General features: G+C 42.2%; 1 pseudogene; it reads left to right on the top strand.

The window, feature by feature from the left end:
* Positions 1–3195: 3195 nt before the first annotated feature.
* LOC149257744 (calcium-transporting ATPase, endoplasmic reticulum-type pseudogene) overlaps positions 3196–17541 on the top strand; it is a 75864-nt pseudogene continuing 61518 nt past the window's right edge.

Raw genomic sequence — 17541 nt, forward strand, 5'->3', positions numbered from 1 at the left:
TTTGGCTGAAGAATTTGGATCATCTGGATGGGAAGGCAAAATTTTATACAATTTCCCATCTTGTCCTCTAATGACCAAATTTTTCCAAGGAGGAAAATCATTTTCAGTTTCAAAAATATTTCCATCAAGGAGCTCCCATTTATGCTTTACAGGGGTTCCTGATCTTATCATGTTTATTCTAAGATTAGAACAAACTTCTCTTGTAGATATAACAACCAAATTCAGAGAATGTTCCTCTGATGATCCAAACTCTTCAACCAAAGATATGATAGCTGCTACTAATTGGACTAATCTTGCTCTATCTAGCCTGGAAAGATTTGCTAAAGCTAAATTTGATAATTTAGAAAAAGCAAATAGTGAAATGAAAGCACTTCTGAGTAGAATTTTGCAAAAGCAAGATTACAATACTATGTACTTAAATGAGCATGTAAAGACCTTGGTTGAAAATGATCAGACTATAACACAGAGTCTTAATAAGCTGTCTTTAAAGATAGAAAAGCAGATCCATGATGTAGCAATTACTCATGGACGAGAGATTGTTAGAGTCAATAACAATATAGATTTGATAAAAGGACATGTGAAAACTATTTCTTCAGATTTAACTACTTTAAAGAAAAAGCCAAATACTGAAAGCTATAAATCTGCAACTTTGTTTTCCAATCCAATTACTATTGTTCCTTATTCTATTTCTCCTTCTGTGGAAAGTTTAATCAAAACTCCAAGAATTATAAACTTTCCTCCTCCCACTTCTTCTCATCCATACTCTCTATTTGCTAATCCAAGTTTCTTTACACCACTTTCAAAGCCGGTCCCTAAAGACACACCTGGTTCAAAGAAAGAAGAAGCAGAATCTAAAGAATTCAAAGGAAGTTTTTCAGAGTTCTTTGCTTCATCTAGTCATGATGAAGAAGAAGAAAAATCAGTTGCAGCAATTACCATTATCAATAAGTAGATGATACACCTAAACTTGAAGACCTAGAAAGATGCATAAATAATTTTTCTCAGTAGGATAAAGAAAAAATTGGTATTTCAGAATTGGATCCGTCTGAAGAAAAGGAGACTTCTGACATTGACCAGCAAGTCCATGCTACTACCTCTAGATCTACTTGGTCTTCTACTTGGAACCCTGCTCCTGACTGTCGTGATCTAATGAAATCAGAATATCATAAGGATTGGTCAGCAAGTTCCACTTATTCATGGAACATTGACAACTGTATCGAAGCTGAAGTAATGTCTATTCTGCATTCTATGCTTGTATGTTATCATACTTATCTTGCAGATGAAATTGGTCCAATAAATGCTAAAAGAAGAATAATAGCTGGCTTTGAAGGTACATTAGACTCTTGGCTTAAAGCTAAGACTTTAAAATTACCTACTCTGCTTTCACAATGGGAACAATCAGTCATTCTAAATGCAGATGGCACTACATATATGGACCCCGTCACTACTCTCCCGGTAAATAATATGATAGGCTGTTTGATTTATGGCATCACAGTCAATTTCATTGGATTTCCTTAGATCACCAATGATATAACTGTCATTACTCTGCTTGCAATGAAACTGCACAACATGCAGCCCTTTGATGAATATTTCAATGAATATCTGCATCATCTCCATACTCTTTCTCCTGATTTAATTCTTGAACCAAAATGGAAAGAGATTTTTGTTGCCTCTCTACCTAAGTGGGTTTCTTCAGCAATTGTAGCTAAACTCCCTGACAAAATTGGAGACTACAAATTTGGCATTATTCGTCAAGCAATTAAGGCAGTCATTGTTGAACTTTTCTCTCAGATGAAGATTGCACGCGCTGCCACTAATCCTAAGAAGCCGCATGGCTATCAGCAGCTATGTAAACAATGGCATTTGGGCAAAGCTGGCAATTCTGAAGGGGTGAGAAGAAAGAAAAAGAGATTCGCCAGGAAGAATTCCCCACTTCACCACAAAAAAGACGATCAGCATAGAAAACCAAAGCCATACAAAAAAACAGAAATGTTTTCCAAAGAAGTAATTTGTTACAACTGCCAGAAGAAAGGACACACTGCTAATAAATGTCCTGAGAAGAAGAAAGAGTTCTCTAAAAAGAAAATTGCTTATAAGAACAAAAAGGGTAAAGTAAATTACTTTGACCTTCCAAGCAGTTGTGATGAGCTAATCTCCTCTGATTCAGAATCAGAGAATGAATTGAACTTTGCAGATGACTCTTCCTCAGAAGAAGAAGAATACTCCAGAGAACCCTATTGCGCAAATTGCAATGATTGTAACTGCAGTGACCCTGATGTTTGCAAGTACAATATGATACGTATGATGAAAAGTGAAGATGATGAGATTAGCAGAAATCTCTTCGCTCAGATGATGGCAGCTAGTGATCAACAGCTAAAAGAAATGTACAGATCTATGCTAACTGATCATCTTTCAAAGAAAACCTCAAAGTCATCTTCAAATCGAGGTTCTGTTCCCCCTGCATCATTATTTTCAGTAGAGGCACTAACGAGACAAATCAAGAATGAAGAATTTGGCGAATATCTACCACAGACATTGCCTGCTATGCATATGGCTATTAAAGAATTGAGGAAAACAGTAAAAGAAAATAAAATACTATGCATAGAAAATCACAGAGATCTTTCTGTCAAATTACTTCATGCAAATACAGCTTCTACATCATATTTTAAACCAGGTCCTGGCAAGAAAGATTCAGATGATGAGTCTGAAGCAGAAAGATCGGGTTTGAGTTGTCACTATGTAAACCAAGATGTAGTTTACTATGTCAAACTAAAGGTACAAATTGGAAATCACACAGAGTTTTTGAAAGTTTTGATGGACACTGGATCTCGCCTAAACATTGTTAGTGATACAGTTGTTCCAACACATTTAAGGAGGCCTACAGAGTGTCCAAAGGTAATAACTGCCAGTGGAACTATTCCTACAAAGCATGAAGCAGATGTAAATATCTTTTTGACAGAAGCCACTGGAGTTCATCTTGTCTGTCCAATAGTCCCGGGAATAGACTGTGCCATGCACCTTGGGACTCCCTTCTTCAAACATTTTGAGAAGCATGGCGCCAAGCTAGATCGAGCATCGGGAAGGTATGGTTATTTTGTTAGCTTGGATGAAAAATAAATTTTCTTTCCTTTTATTAATCCTAATTCTCCAAATAGAATATCTAGAATTGAAAGGATGGAACATCTCTTAGCCAAAATGGTGGTGAATAAAGAAGTTCTAAAAGCAGAAGAACTTCTTAACAGTGGAAAATACGCCAAAGAAATTGCAGATATAACAACCAAATTCAGAGAATGTTGCTTTGATGATCCGAATGCATTCTGGCATATAAAGAAGCAAGAAGTAGAGTTGCCACTCAAGAAAGATTTTAATGGCAAGCTCAGAAGATCTAAAGCTGTTGCTATGAATGAAGAGCAACTAAAGACATGCAAAGCAGAAATCAAATATCTCTTAAAAAAGGGATTAATTAGGAAAAGCAAGAGCCCTATAGCTTGCTTTGCATTTTATGTAAATAATCATGTTGAACAGGCCCGGGGTAAACCAAGACTAGTTGTTAACTATACGCCCCTCAATTCTATTTTGGATTATGATGCTTACCCATTGCCCATACCATCAAGCATTCTGGCACATATTTCCAAATCAAAAATCTTTTCTAAATTCGATTTGAAGTCTCGATTCTAGCAGGTTGGGATAAAATAAGAAGACAAATGGAAGACAACTTTCTCTGTTCCTGAAGGACATTTTGAATGGAACATTATGCCATTTGGCCTGATCAATGCTCCATCCGCCTTCCAAAGAATTATGGATGAAACCTTTGAAGGTATGGATGAATTTCTAAAGAAGTATACAGATGATCTTCTGATTCATTCTGATAACATTCCTGAACATATCAAGCATCTAAAGATCTTCTATAAAAGAGTGAAAGAAATGGGAATAGTCCTCTCTGCGTCCAAGATGAAGCTTTTCAAAGCCATGATAGAATTTCTTGGATACAATATTCAGTATGGTTCCTACAGTGTGATACAAAGGAGTCTCAATTTTGTTGATCATTTTCCTGATGAGATAACTGATAAAAATCAGTTACAGAGATTCCTAGGTAGTTTAAATTATATCTCAAAGTTCCTGAAACATTGTGCTTAGGAAAGAAAGTTGCTAAATAAACGTCTACAGAAAGATCATATTCCCTGGAATAAAGATTGCATAGAAGCAGTCTGAAGAATTAAAGAAAGAGTAAGAAATATACAACCCCTTTCACCTATAAGAGAAGAATGGAAAAAGATCATAATGACAGATGCAAGCCATGCCGGCTGGGGTGCAGTCTTATGTCAGGAAAACCCCACAGATAAAAAGGCACTAGAAGTTTGTCAATACTTCTCTAGTCTTTGGGCTAAGAACCAGTTGAACTGGTCTAGCCTTAAAAAGGAGATGCGAGTAGTATGACTTGGTATTTCCAAGTTTAAAGACTTTGTCATTTACACACACTTTACAGTAATAACAGACTGTCAAGCCCTGAAGTTTTCTATTCAGAAGTGTGAGTTTGAAGACGCAGCCATGGTGCGCTGGGTAATGCCACTCAACCAATATTATTTTGATATCGAGTTTGTCAAAGGAGATAAAAATAGCTTTGCTGACATGCTCAGTAGAGAATTTCTTGAAGAACATTCAATGCACGCCTTATCCCTGAATTTCATCCGAAGAAATCAAGAAGAAGTAGAAATTGAAACATCCACTGGATGGGTTTCTTTCAATTTACAGAAGAATCTGTTTGACCATGAGCATAACTGGATCCCAATCAAAGAAGTCAGAGAAAGAGTTGGTATACCATACAAATGGACAGATCCACTTCAAGATGAAATGAATGAAGAATCTTTAGAGGCTCTTGATTATCTCAGACATGTTGGTGGTAGAGGGAAAAACTCCCCTAGGGCTTTTGGGTGAAACCTTAGCAGACTGAAAGTTGTCTATTTAAAGAAACATGCATTCATACAGCCATTATGCTATTATAAGCAAATTCTATGATAAGGGTACGTACCTTTAGTCCTATGTTTGAGAAGGCCTTTAGGGTCCAAACCCTTCTTGGAGTTCCCTTCTTCTCTTTTGTCCTGCAAAACCAACAATTCAAAGAACACAGCAGTACATGGACAAAAACTTATAAAGAAAACATCTTCATTTTACAAAGAAAGGTAGTTAGTTATGAAATCCAAACAACCATTTACACATGAATTCAAAACATGAATATCATTAACATAAAGAGGATTCAATTCGGGAACCAAGACATGTGTTTCTTTTATTATAGACAAATAAAGTACATAAAAAGGAATATGTTCACCTGAGTCACCTTCAGCAGGCTCCAAGCAAAGCTTCCTTCCGGATCCGTTCCAGCCTCAAGCCTCTAACAAAACTCCTTCCATGACTCTCTCCATGATGTCATAAATAGTGGATGAACATCAACACACAAGGAAACAAAGGTTTCCTGTACAAAATGGGGGAAGTGCAGAAGGCACAAGGGACTTCAGACCTGGTCAAGGGGGAAATCTCAGCATAATAACCTTTCTCTCTATTCTCTCCTCCCTTAGGCCTTCCCTTTGAGGTCTTTTTATACCATCTCCAAAGTAGTTTTTTAGTTAGGAGTTGGTTGGGAACAGTTGGGACACGGGCACTAACAGGTGATCAGCAGGTAAAACCCGCGATCTCCGATCGAAAAGAAGGAATTTTATATTTTTTTTAAGTGTTTTAATACATACATGCGGGTTGGATATACACAGACCCGCGTATACACGCGTTTAACTCAGGGCAATGTCGCGTATAAGGAATAAAACACTGTTTTTTAAATTTTAGGACCAGGTCTGGAAGGAGGGGTTGCCCTAGGCCATGAGTACAACATCACAAACCATAAGAGTGGGATTTGGAGCTATAACAGATGCCCCCTAATATATGAGGTCAGAAGGGGTACATGATGGCCGAAATATATTATGCGAGTACATGGAAAGGAAGTCTGTCAAAAACCGAGGAGGACTTCACCAGAATTCAACCTGCCAAGCCACCAAAGGAGATCAGAAAGAAACACTGTCTGAGGCGGGCATACCCATGCTCAGAAAAAGTAAAGCATGTCCGCATATCAAGTACAAGCGGATCCACTAAGTATACTAGTATAAATGACTGAAAAATACATATTGGATCATCTGATCATAATGAACAAGTAGATGTCTGAATATCACATATAAGACTGTCAATGATGCTGAAAGATGCAACGGATCACTGATATCAAGGACTGATCCCAAAAGGTACCAACTGAACATGATGGAATAGGATGGTACTACACTACAAACTCAGGTGCCAGCATATAGAATGTCGCCGTGACTGACTGCAACATATAAAGTGGAGTGGCATCAACTAGCAGCAACAGGAGCAACTGTCAAGTGAACCAATGAATGCTGATACAACCTGAGGTCTTCACCGACCGCCGTGGTACATTTCTACACCATGGGAATAAATGATCTGAAGTCAACCATGTGAGAAATCGTTTGATTACCGGTCATTGATGTGTACCGTTAACAAACGCGAGACTACTCACCGATAATGATAATGAGTGTCAAGGTACCCAGTACAATCTAACAAGTGTGAATATATGAGCTGGAGTCGAACACCTGTAAGAATCTATCGATCAGGAGACAATGATGGTTTCCCACTGTCGATAGTGAAGGATCTGCCACTAATGACTGCAAACCCCAAGGTACTTCCAAATGGACTCTAGATCTTTGACCTAGAGCAATTAGTCGAAGTCGATAGGGAAAGATCCACTAGAAGGAAGGCATTAAGGCATCCTCTATCAATCTAGCGCGAGTGTAACTCGTAGGCCAATAATGTGGAAGGAATCAGACGAAAAAGATGTAGTAACCCAACCGAAGTACGTTTCCGACGTACACAAGATGTGGCTAGCACACGGTAGAAACCCTCTGAACCAACCAATAATGAAAGCCGACACAGAGGTGAGGTATCCACCAATAGGGTCAAATGGAAACCAAGGTACTGCACGAATCCCAATGTGTGATAATGTAAGCTGATGTCGAACACAAGGGAAACCACTCAGTCAAAGACCCATGATACTAATCGATGCTGAGCACAAGGTGACCTATCAATAATGAAAATAGGGCCAGGGTGCAGCTCTAGACCTGTCCTCAGAGCAAGGTGTCGTCGTCGATAAGGACAAGACCCGCTAGCAAGAAGTCAATGGGGACCTTCTCAAACCGACACGAGTAAAGGACCAATATAACTGATGTAATGATAGACATGAGACTGACAACCAGGGATGGCCGACTGAAGAATGAGTCAAGAGACACCGCAGAGAGGCCGACTCGGGCTAACTTCCCTTGAACAAAAGCATGACTCAATGTGACTGTGTGGCAGCATATGATGACTCTGTATAAGTTCACCATGCAGGAGGCACGAACGAACCCTCCATATGATTGGAAGAGATAACCAATCGGGGGAGAACTGACTCAATAACAAGGTTATGGCGTACCTAAGTCAAACTAAATCCCACCCATGCGGAGGAGACTTTGTTTTGAGTGCTTTGTTCAAGGGCGACACGACTGACTCTAGCTGCCAACAATAAATGGAAATAATGTCCCGTTCCCGCTCTTTTTGGAATATTTAATTTTTTTGTATTTTTCTGTTAAGCCGGAAAAAGAATAAAAGAATGCTATGGTACAGTGGAAAGAGCGAGTGTCGGTGAAACAGATGATCTAGTTCCCGGGACAGGAACGTTCCTATGCTCAATGCAGGGAGGTGAACACTGGTCAGTGACACTCAAAGGTATGCTCCTTCCACGGGTCAAGATGTGTCAAGCTGAAGAAGTCAAAGGTATGCAAGGTTGATTTTGCAGACGTCATGGTCAAAAGTTGGCTTAAACACGAGTCCAAGTGAAGCCGGCTTTAGGCCAAAAGGTGCAAGTGGTTAACATGCAATGCAGTAGTACAACTCAACGCAAAGGAGCCTCTAGGGTATAAGGCCAGAACAAAGCGGAGAAGCTAAGAGGAATGAGTCTTCAACGCATAAGTCATGGCGGGACTAGAGAGGACTCCCGAGCCTACTCAAATCGGAGCAGCATGGGCAACAAATGTCAGTGAGGTGCTAACTAGGATGCCCATGTAAAGGATGGCTCTACCATCATGTCATGATTTAAAGAATCAGCGGGTGAAGATGGCTTACGAACCATAACACGATGGGATCGACGCTATGGCAGATGTATCGGTCGAATGGAGGCTAGTATGCATAATGCAATGGAAAAATAGTGTCCCTAACCTATATGCCAGTGAAAACACGATACCTGCCATGACAGGTCAGCAGTCATGGAACCGTCTCGAACTGTCGAAAAATTTCCAAAATGTCCTAAAAACAATCTCGACATTCCAAGCTCCCAAGTTAAAAGTCACATGAGGCCAAACAAAATAAAATTTTGAAAAAATTTTGCATTTTCAAGACTTATAAAAAGCATTCTGGACTCACCATTTTTACCATTTGAGTTTGAGAGCAAAAGATTTGGAGCAAAAGGAGCAATCTTCCCATGGTCAAATTCAACCGTTCAAATTCGTCGAATACCTCCAGGTAACCCTTATACTTAGCTTGCAATTGATTGTGATAGTTTTTAAGATTTATGATTGAGGTTTTACCGTTGAATTTTTGTCAAAATTTCGCTCGCGGCGTATACGTGGGTTGGTAATATTGAACCCGCGGATACGAGAGCCCTACACGCGACTGTGTGCAAAGGGACCCGCGTATACGCCGCGAATCATTTTAAACAAAAACTAACGGTTCAAACTCAATTTTTTTTTCAGGATGCCTATCACGTGGCATGAAAGAGAACATGCAGCGGTAGACAATGAAGTTATGAACAGTCCAGAGGCATTGGATGCGCTCTGGGGATGCGGTTTGCTTAAATTTTTCAAATTGCCAAATATGAAAGCAAACACGCGATTGCTCGAGATGCTCATTGATTATTGGGATGTCGATGAGGAAGCTTTTATGATCGATCAGATGCCACTCAGGGTAGAAGTGGAGGACATATATTTTATCACGGGCCTTTCCCGAAGGGGAGAGGTAGTACAGTCCCGGGGCAGGTCACGGAGTGCCCTCTTTATAGAGGACTATGTACAGATATACTGCCCTGGACATCCCAAGAAGGTTGGGAGCCAGATTTCCATTACACATGTGGCAAGTTTGTCACTTAGGATAATCCTGTTTACCATGGCTCGGGTGAACGGATCATCCTCTCTGCATCAGGCGTCACGGCAAAACATGAGCATGGCAGTTGACTGTCTTACTACTGTGTTTGACTGGTGTACTCCTCTTCTGGCCAACATGAAGAGCCAACTCACTTCTATCAGGAGGGGTCAGACTAAAAACTTTGGCTATGGAAGCATTTTGTGCACTTTCTTTTTCGAGAACGTTCCCGCACTCCACCCCAGGGTAGCAGTTTCCATCAGCACCCCACGAGATCCACGCATGGGCTTGTGGGCTGATCTGATGAAACGTCTGGGGGGTGGGGAGGTCCCAAGGACTGCATTTGACGATGACTTCTTCACCTGGTGGGATCAACAGATCATCGCCGTGGACGACTACCCCTATGCTGGACTGGATTTCCGAGGAGATCTTGATTTAGCGTTGCCACCAAATGCAGCATGGGGCGAGATTGGTAAGATTTTTTTTTGATTTTTTGATTTTTTGTTTTTTTTGGATTTTTCAAATATAATGATGAATTTTGAAAAATATTTTTTGATGAGATTCAAATGACTGATATGATGATCATGTTCCAGACATTGGGCCTGTACGACCAGATGGATTCCTGCGGCATGGACGACGTGGCCGAGGAGCCGAAGAGGCGGCTGCTGATATAGAACGGACTCTAAACAACGTCCAGCGACACTTGGCAAGACTGAGCTGCCGAGTACCGATGGCCATCATAGAGGACCTTCCTCCGGATATGCAGCGTCATGTGGTTGTCATGCCACGTGACTGGGTTTGCATCTTTTGGCACGTGGCCACTGCTATAGTGACATACTTAGATGCTCATCCTGAGCCGAGGCATTAGATATGCCGGATATGATTATGGGCATTTGAGTCCCAATTTTGTATATTTTTGGACACACATATGTACACTCGAGACGCTTTACGATATATATATATATATATATATATATATATATATATATATATATAGTTTGACTTTTTGATGCTTGATTAGCGATAGAATCAACTAACCAATTATGAGATCTTGGAATATGAAAATAATTAATATAAGTAAATGATCTTTGCAACAACCTCACCCTTAAATACTGGCGATATAAAGATGGATCCCGTACCCGATAAATGTTATTTAATTGAGACACTATCAATTGAGAATCAAGATAAACTACCAATGAGTCGATCCCATGAGAGATTGCCTCGGATAATAAATTAATAACAGCAGTATACTCGGCCATATTATTTGAAGTAGGACCGATGCACACGCCTCTTGATGCCATCAATTGACCAGTTGGATAATAGAGTACCCAAGCTGCAGAAGCAAGATTCCGAGTGTGCCGACTAGCACCATCGGCAAACCCAAAATAAACCAAATCATCCATCAACACCTGCCAAGGCAGACCAAAAAGTGCTGATATCAGAAAACTCTCGATGGTATATGTACAAATATACATAAAATACAAAGAAGCCATCGCCTGGTAAAACTAAGCAAAGTACTTCTTTAGGTAGAGCCCATTTCGGGGCTCCGCCAGCTTGCTTCCTTCGAAATCAATTAAATCATATGATCCTTTTTCTAAAACTCGTTTAATGATGAAAGGACCGTACCACATAGGCTTGAATTTTCCTGCCCCCAAGGCGTCCTTATCTTGGTCATAGACCAGGACAAGGTCACCTTCAGAAAAGACTCGAGGACGGACAGAGTTATCATACTGAGTTTTAACCCTTTTCTTATGGGCCTCATTCATCGTGGCAGCATCTCGACGCTACTCATCGAGATGTTCCAGGTGAACTAGGCACTCTTCGAGACTCGAAGTCTCAGGAAGAAGCTCAACAGCCAACTTAAGAGATGGAATTTCACATTCGACCGAAAAGATAGATTCCATCCCATAAACCAACTGAAAAGGAGTAAAACCAGTAGCCGTTTTGACGGAGGTTCGATATGCCCAAAGAGCCGAATACAACATAATGTGCCAATTGGACCGATTTTTATCGATTGTCCGTTGGAGTATCGTCTTAAGAGTTTTATTGACTGCCTCGACCTGTCCATTGGCATAAGGATAATAAGGGAACGAATGCTCCTGACGGTAACCTAATTTAAGAGCCAATTCGGACATTAATTGATTCTGAAAATGACTGCCATGGTCAGTGACAATCTCTCTTGGGATACCGAATCTTGAGATAACCTGATTGAAAAGAAACAAAGTTGTCGTGTCACTGTCGTTCTTATAAGTAGGCATGGCCTCAGCCCACTTCGTAAAGTAGTCTACAGCCACGATAATGTACTTGTGATTCGCCGCTGAAGGTGGATTACAAGTTGTAAAATCAATACCCCACTTAGTAAAGGGACCGACGGTGACAACGGGAAAAAGGGGAGCTGGATGGGCGCATATCTTGCGAGTAAAGATTTGACACGGGTGACAGCGTTTTACCGCTTCCACACAGTCCTTAAAAAGTGAAGGCCAAAAATAGCCGGCACGTAGGATGCGCTGGGCTGTAGCAAGCCCTGATAGATGACCGCCATAAGCTCCACTATAGCAATCATTAAGCACAGACTCTGCTTCCTCTAAGGTTAAACAGCGCCGAAGGATTGAATCAACCCCTCGACGGTATAATGTGTCACCAATGATAACATAGTTTTTAGCCAGGTGACGTAATTTGCGACGTTCATCCTTGGAGAAAGTAGAGGGAAACTTCGAAGTCTGGAGATAAACAATGATATCTCCATACCAAGGGTCGAGTGAAGAGATGAGGAATAAATGTTCGTCGGGAAAACTTTCCACATAAACAGTATCCTCTCCACAAGGAAGCTCAGAAATTAGCTCCGCGAAAACCATAGATTTCTTAGACTTGGCTGACAAGAACTCGAGATCGAATTCTTACAAAATGACTATCCATCTATTATATTTGCCCCCAATCACTCGCCTACTGAGGACAAATTGAAATGGATTGACCGCCGCTAAGAAAAAAGTTTTGCGAAGCAAGATATAATGACGGAGCCTCTGGACAGTGTGGACAGCTGCCAAGGCCAACTTCTCAGCCGAAGAATAGCGGAGTTCAGGACCTATTAAGCCTCGGCTCAAATAATAAATCACGTGCTCGGCAAGAGCATCGTCTTCCTGAACTAGAACCATACCAATGGTTGATTCTGCTGCAGCGAGATATATAAGGAAGTCTCTACCATAATCCGGTGGACACAAAAGCGGGGCAGAGACTAATGCCTTTTTCAAAGCATCAAACGACCGCTGCGTAAAGTCGTCCCACACAAATGGAACTCCTTTTCGTAGCAAACGCATGAACCCTTTAGTAATCTCAGCATATTTTGCTATAAACCGTCTTAAGAAATTAGCCTTCCCTTGAAGACTTTGAAGTTGACGAATTGAGGACGGGGGAGGCAATTGAACTATTGCCTCAACCTTGAAAGGATCAAATCGAATCCCTTCATTGGACACTATGAACCCTAACAACCGACCGGATGTAACCGCGAAAACGCACTTGTTGGGATTCAACTGGATTTTATAAAAATGACAACGTTCAAAAACCAATCGAAGATGACTAGGATGATCAGTTCTCTTTCGAGAACGATCAACGAGATCATCCAAGTATGCCTCGATGACATGTTTGATGTCATGAAAAGCGTATGACATGGCCCGCTGAAAAGTGGCTCCCGCATTTTTAAGACCAAAGGGCATCTTTCTATATGCAAAGGTACCCCAGGGACATATAAAAGCTGTCTTATGTTGATCTTCAGGACGGATAGAGATTTGATTATAACCTGAAAAACAATCCATGAAGGAAAAAATTTCATTACCCGCACACTCGTCGATAATCTGATCAATGAATGGCGTGGGGTAATTGTCTTTCGAACAAGCCTTATTTAGGTCCCTAAAATCGATGCATACTCGGATTGTTCCTTGCTTTTTGTCCACAGGGACTGGATTAGAAACCCAATCAGTAAGAGGAACAGGGTATATAAAACCCGCCCTTAGCAGCTTCTCAACCTCAGCTTTGATAGCCGCTGCTTTCCTAGGGTTGACCGGCCGAAGCCTTTGACGAACTGGTTTTGCATTTTCATACGTCTTGATCTCATGTTGAACTATAGAAGGGTCAATGCCAGGCATTTCCTCATAAGACCAAGCAAATACATCACAATATTGCTTGAATAGGTCGGTGTAAATTTGAATTTCTTCAGGGGAACACTCAATTCCGATGAAGATATTCTCGATGACGTTAGGGTCCCTAGAGATGTTTATAGGTATCATTTCTGAAATTACCGACATATTACCTTAGGCACGAACGCGTGCTGGAGCCAAAGGGTTCGACACCGTACAAACATCACTAGCGAGGAGCTCGGAGAATCTAGATTCTACTTCCTGCAATGGAGGAAGAAAGTATGAACGATGGTGTAAGTCTTCCCAAGGTCGATCTATACCCATCATTACTTCGAGGATTGCTTCTTCAGAAGGCAGAACCGAATCTAAGCAGTCCAAGGCAGAGGTAGAATCAAGGCTCCAAGCCGGGGCCACATGACCATCTAACTCCTCTTCAGAAAAAGGAGTAGAATGGTTGTCTACAGAGTCTACGATAGACTGATATCTAAGTTCAGCTACAGATATAGGGAATGCCATTCCATTTACTTGTCCTTCAACTAATGTGGTCGTAGGTGAAGGCAAGGTCCAAGGGTCTGAAAAATAATGAGTCCGGAAGAACTCTTCTGGAGGAGACTCCTTAGATGATGAAATAACATTAATTTTAGCGAAAGGAGAGGGAAGATCAAATGTACCCATCAATGAGGAATACATCCCTACTCCTAAATTCTCAGTCGGCGGGCGAGGGTTATCCACTAAAGGGACAGTAGAGTCAGAGCTTGCTTGAGGATCAGCTGGACAATAGTCCAATTGATCAACCTTAATGATTTTCCCCTCATGAGGAAAGAAAATTACACGAAACAGAGTTGAAACAACGACATCCATCTCATATACCTAGTTCCCTCCTAATAGGAGATTATAGTCTAGGTTAGCATCCATGACCTCTACTTCAATATTGGCGACCTTTCCCCCAACACATATAGGAAAGGTCGGGATAATCCCATGCGGCTTGTGAGAATGACCGTCAAATGCAGTCAAGACGGTGGGTGAAGGAACAACCGAAGGTGATCCAATAGCCTTCCAACATGACATCGACATAACGCATGTGGAAGCTCCTTCATCTACTACGGTGCGAAAAATATTGATTTTTCGGTATGTTGACTTTATTTGAAAAGCCATATGATGAGGAAGTCGCTTTTTGACATTTAACATGTCAAAAGTGAGCACTAAAGAGTTAGCTGGATCGACTGCTCCAATTGCGGAGAGTAAAGCACTTCTGTGAGCTGGACACGACTGGAGAACCTCTAAAGCGGACATGGCGCACGGACTCTGAGCCAGATCCTCCACAATGGAGTAATTCTGGGCGGCCCTAGCATTAGGATTAATCGTCACGCGTTTAGCGGAACCTTTCGGTATCCGTGGTATAGTCTCGATAGAGGGTCGCTCGATATGAAGGTCAGTACTTCCGGGAACAGTCTTGTCCTTGGAAGTTTCGGCTTCACCATAATTACGTGACCGAGTAGCCACATGGACATTAGAACCCATCATGAAAACATTTGACAATTTTTCCCCTTCCTGGTTGCCCCCAGCGGAGGTTCCAGGGTTCGAACTCGCGCCAGCAAGAAGTTGCTGCCCTTGGGGAAACGGGTTGGTTAACACAGCTTGAGAACTAGAAGTCCCTTGCTGTCCTAACAAGCGCTGAGCGTCTTCAATCTTAGGGCAAAGATGAGTTAGATGGTCTCCACTGCACAACTTGCATGGAAACTTGACTTTCTTTCTCGACTCATTTCTACCACCACCAGCATTGTTGCCGGATTTATTTGCATCAGGCTTCCCATCCTGGTTCTTTTTCTTACCTCGTCCTTTCTTTTTCCCATTGGAATTTTGATTTCCTTTGGGATTATCAGATTGGATGGCATTTATTGAAGAAGTTTGGGAAGCGGGGGGATTAGACGATGTGACTTGGTTGTTAGAAGCAGTTTGCAAGGACAACTGCTGCAATTGATTCAACAAGTTCACGGTAGTTGTGTCTACTGACCCGACGATACCATCCGCGTGCGGACCTCGCTTTGACTTAGCTACATCAACCTTAGATCCAGAAGCATCTGGCAAGTACTTTTGTAGGATCCCAGACTGAGAGTAGATCTATTCTAATTGCTGGGTCCTAAAAATGGCTTGCTCCTCAGAATAGACCCCAGACATGGAGACATCCTTGGAGATCTCGGGTTGTAAAGACTTCAAAAACCACTCAAGACAGTACTCCAGAGGGATTTCGGCTTTAATGAGCCTCTTTCTCCATCTCCATTCCTGAATATGATCAGAAATGTGGGTTGCCTTATCCTGACGAAAGGTGGCTAGAAGTTCAGTTTCGGCATCATAGCAGACAGGCAACTGGAAGTGATTTAAGAAAATATTGGCTAAGTCAGCGAACGATGTAAAGCTGCCCCCTGGCAACTCTATATACCATTTGGCCGCATTACCAGTCAAGGTGCGCTGAAAGAGTCTTAACCTAATCGAGTCATCGATAAGGGAGTTAGATGAGCACCACAGATGGAATGTGGTTACATGGTCGCCTGGGTCTTCACCACTCTTCCCTTCGAATGTTGGAATGTCCGAAGGGAGTTTGGTTGGGACCGGAGGCCAGGCTGGATTGTACCTGATTGGGTCATTTGTTAACTTAGTGAGATCTGGCAAGTTTAACGTTGCCAGAAACGGAAGCCTAGGAGGACCTTGGGGATTCCACCCAGACTGGGCAGAACTCCCAAAGCTCTTAAAAGATTGTCCTGGAATTTGGGAGGCACCAGGTTGCCCGAAGTGACCAGTAGAACCGGCTGAACCAAAAGGCAATCCTTGTGGTCTAGCAAAATTCAGAGTTTGACCAACTCCGGTCGTATAACCTCCATAACCAGCAAAGTTTCCTCCTAAAGGATTGTAGGGAGTTGATAACCCCTGATACAGATTCCAAGCCGAATCAAGGGGAGGAATACTTTGAAACATGCTAATTGTGGAGTACGGCCTATTCCCTTGTTGGCCGCTAAACGAATTCCCAGTTCCCGCGCTACTAACCCCAGGGTTATTCCAACCTTGGAAAGGATTGCTGCTTTGTCCTACAGAAGAAAAAGGCATGGATCCTACCGTCGGGTTGGAATGTGGTATATGACCACTTCCGAAAGGAAAACCCTGGAATGAAGCCGATCCGCCCATCATGGACGTAGCGGCACTAAACGGAACCGATGGAATACCCTGTGATTGGGTGCCAAAAGGGAAAAGTCCAGTACCAAAAGCATTGGTTTGGGCATTTCCACTCGTGGACAGAATGGAGGTAGACCCAACTAAAGATGTGCTAGCAAAAGATCCGAACAAGGAAGCGGAGGGGATGGAAATGGTTCCTCCCCCTTGCACCGATGTTGGGGTTTGCATAGTCGTAGCACTCGTAGAAGCCATGCTTCCAGTAGTGGTCATCGATGGTAAGCGCGTAGCGTAACCTGGACTTGACGGTCTATGCGTCGGAGTCCCAACGTATTGTAATACGTCTGGATGACTAGATGGTAGTGGAGAATTTGGAGCCACTAATGACTCTGAAAGTTCTTCTACCTCTATGTTATTCTCCGCTTGAAAGCGAACTCCAGAAAGGACTGGAGTGTCCCTCTCTTGCTCAGAAGTGCCAGGCCTTGCTTGGCCGCTAATGCCCCCGAGAGGAGGATCAATCCCCGATGTGTCAATCGGCGTGGGATGGAACCCACCGGTAGTATTTCCTCTGCGCCTTCTGGGAGAAGGCTCTAAACTTGGTGGCGAGACACCACGAAGTCTTCGAGACCCTCTTGGAGATCGGTCAGCCACTTTGAATTTTTTATTATGATCTAACTAAAGACTCAAAAAATTGAAAGCTAGGCCAACTAGGAGCATAGAGCACACACTATAAAGTCCCTAAAGATACAGCCAGTCAAACAACTTCCAAGTATTTCTGCTCCTGGTGATTAAGACCTTACACGAAAATACGAGAAAGTGAAATAAGGGGCCTTCCGAAGATAGTCTGGGATGATGAGGGCCCAGTCCTATCAGCGAAGGTATCAGAGGAAGTTACGATGACCTCCTAACAACAGCCTACGCCGATGCAAGCCCCCAAGCTTCACAAGGGTGCCCTCCAGTAGTACTGTCGAGAGTGATGCAACGTGGACCTCAGGTGCCACGGGATTCCCCTCCGCAGCCACCTGTG

Source organism: Pinus tabuliformis, chromosome 6, assembly GCF_031772625.1.
Source record: "Pinus tabuliformis cultivar Carrire ecotype Pingquan chromosome 6, CPIR1, whole genome shotgun sequence".
Classification (NCBI taxonomy): domain Eukaryota; kingdom Viridiplantae; phylum Streptophyta; class Pinopsida; order Pinales; family Pinaceae; genus Pinus; species Pinus tabuliformis.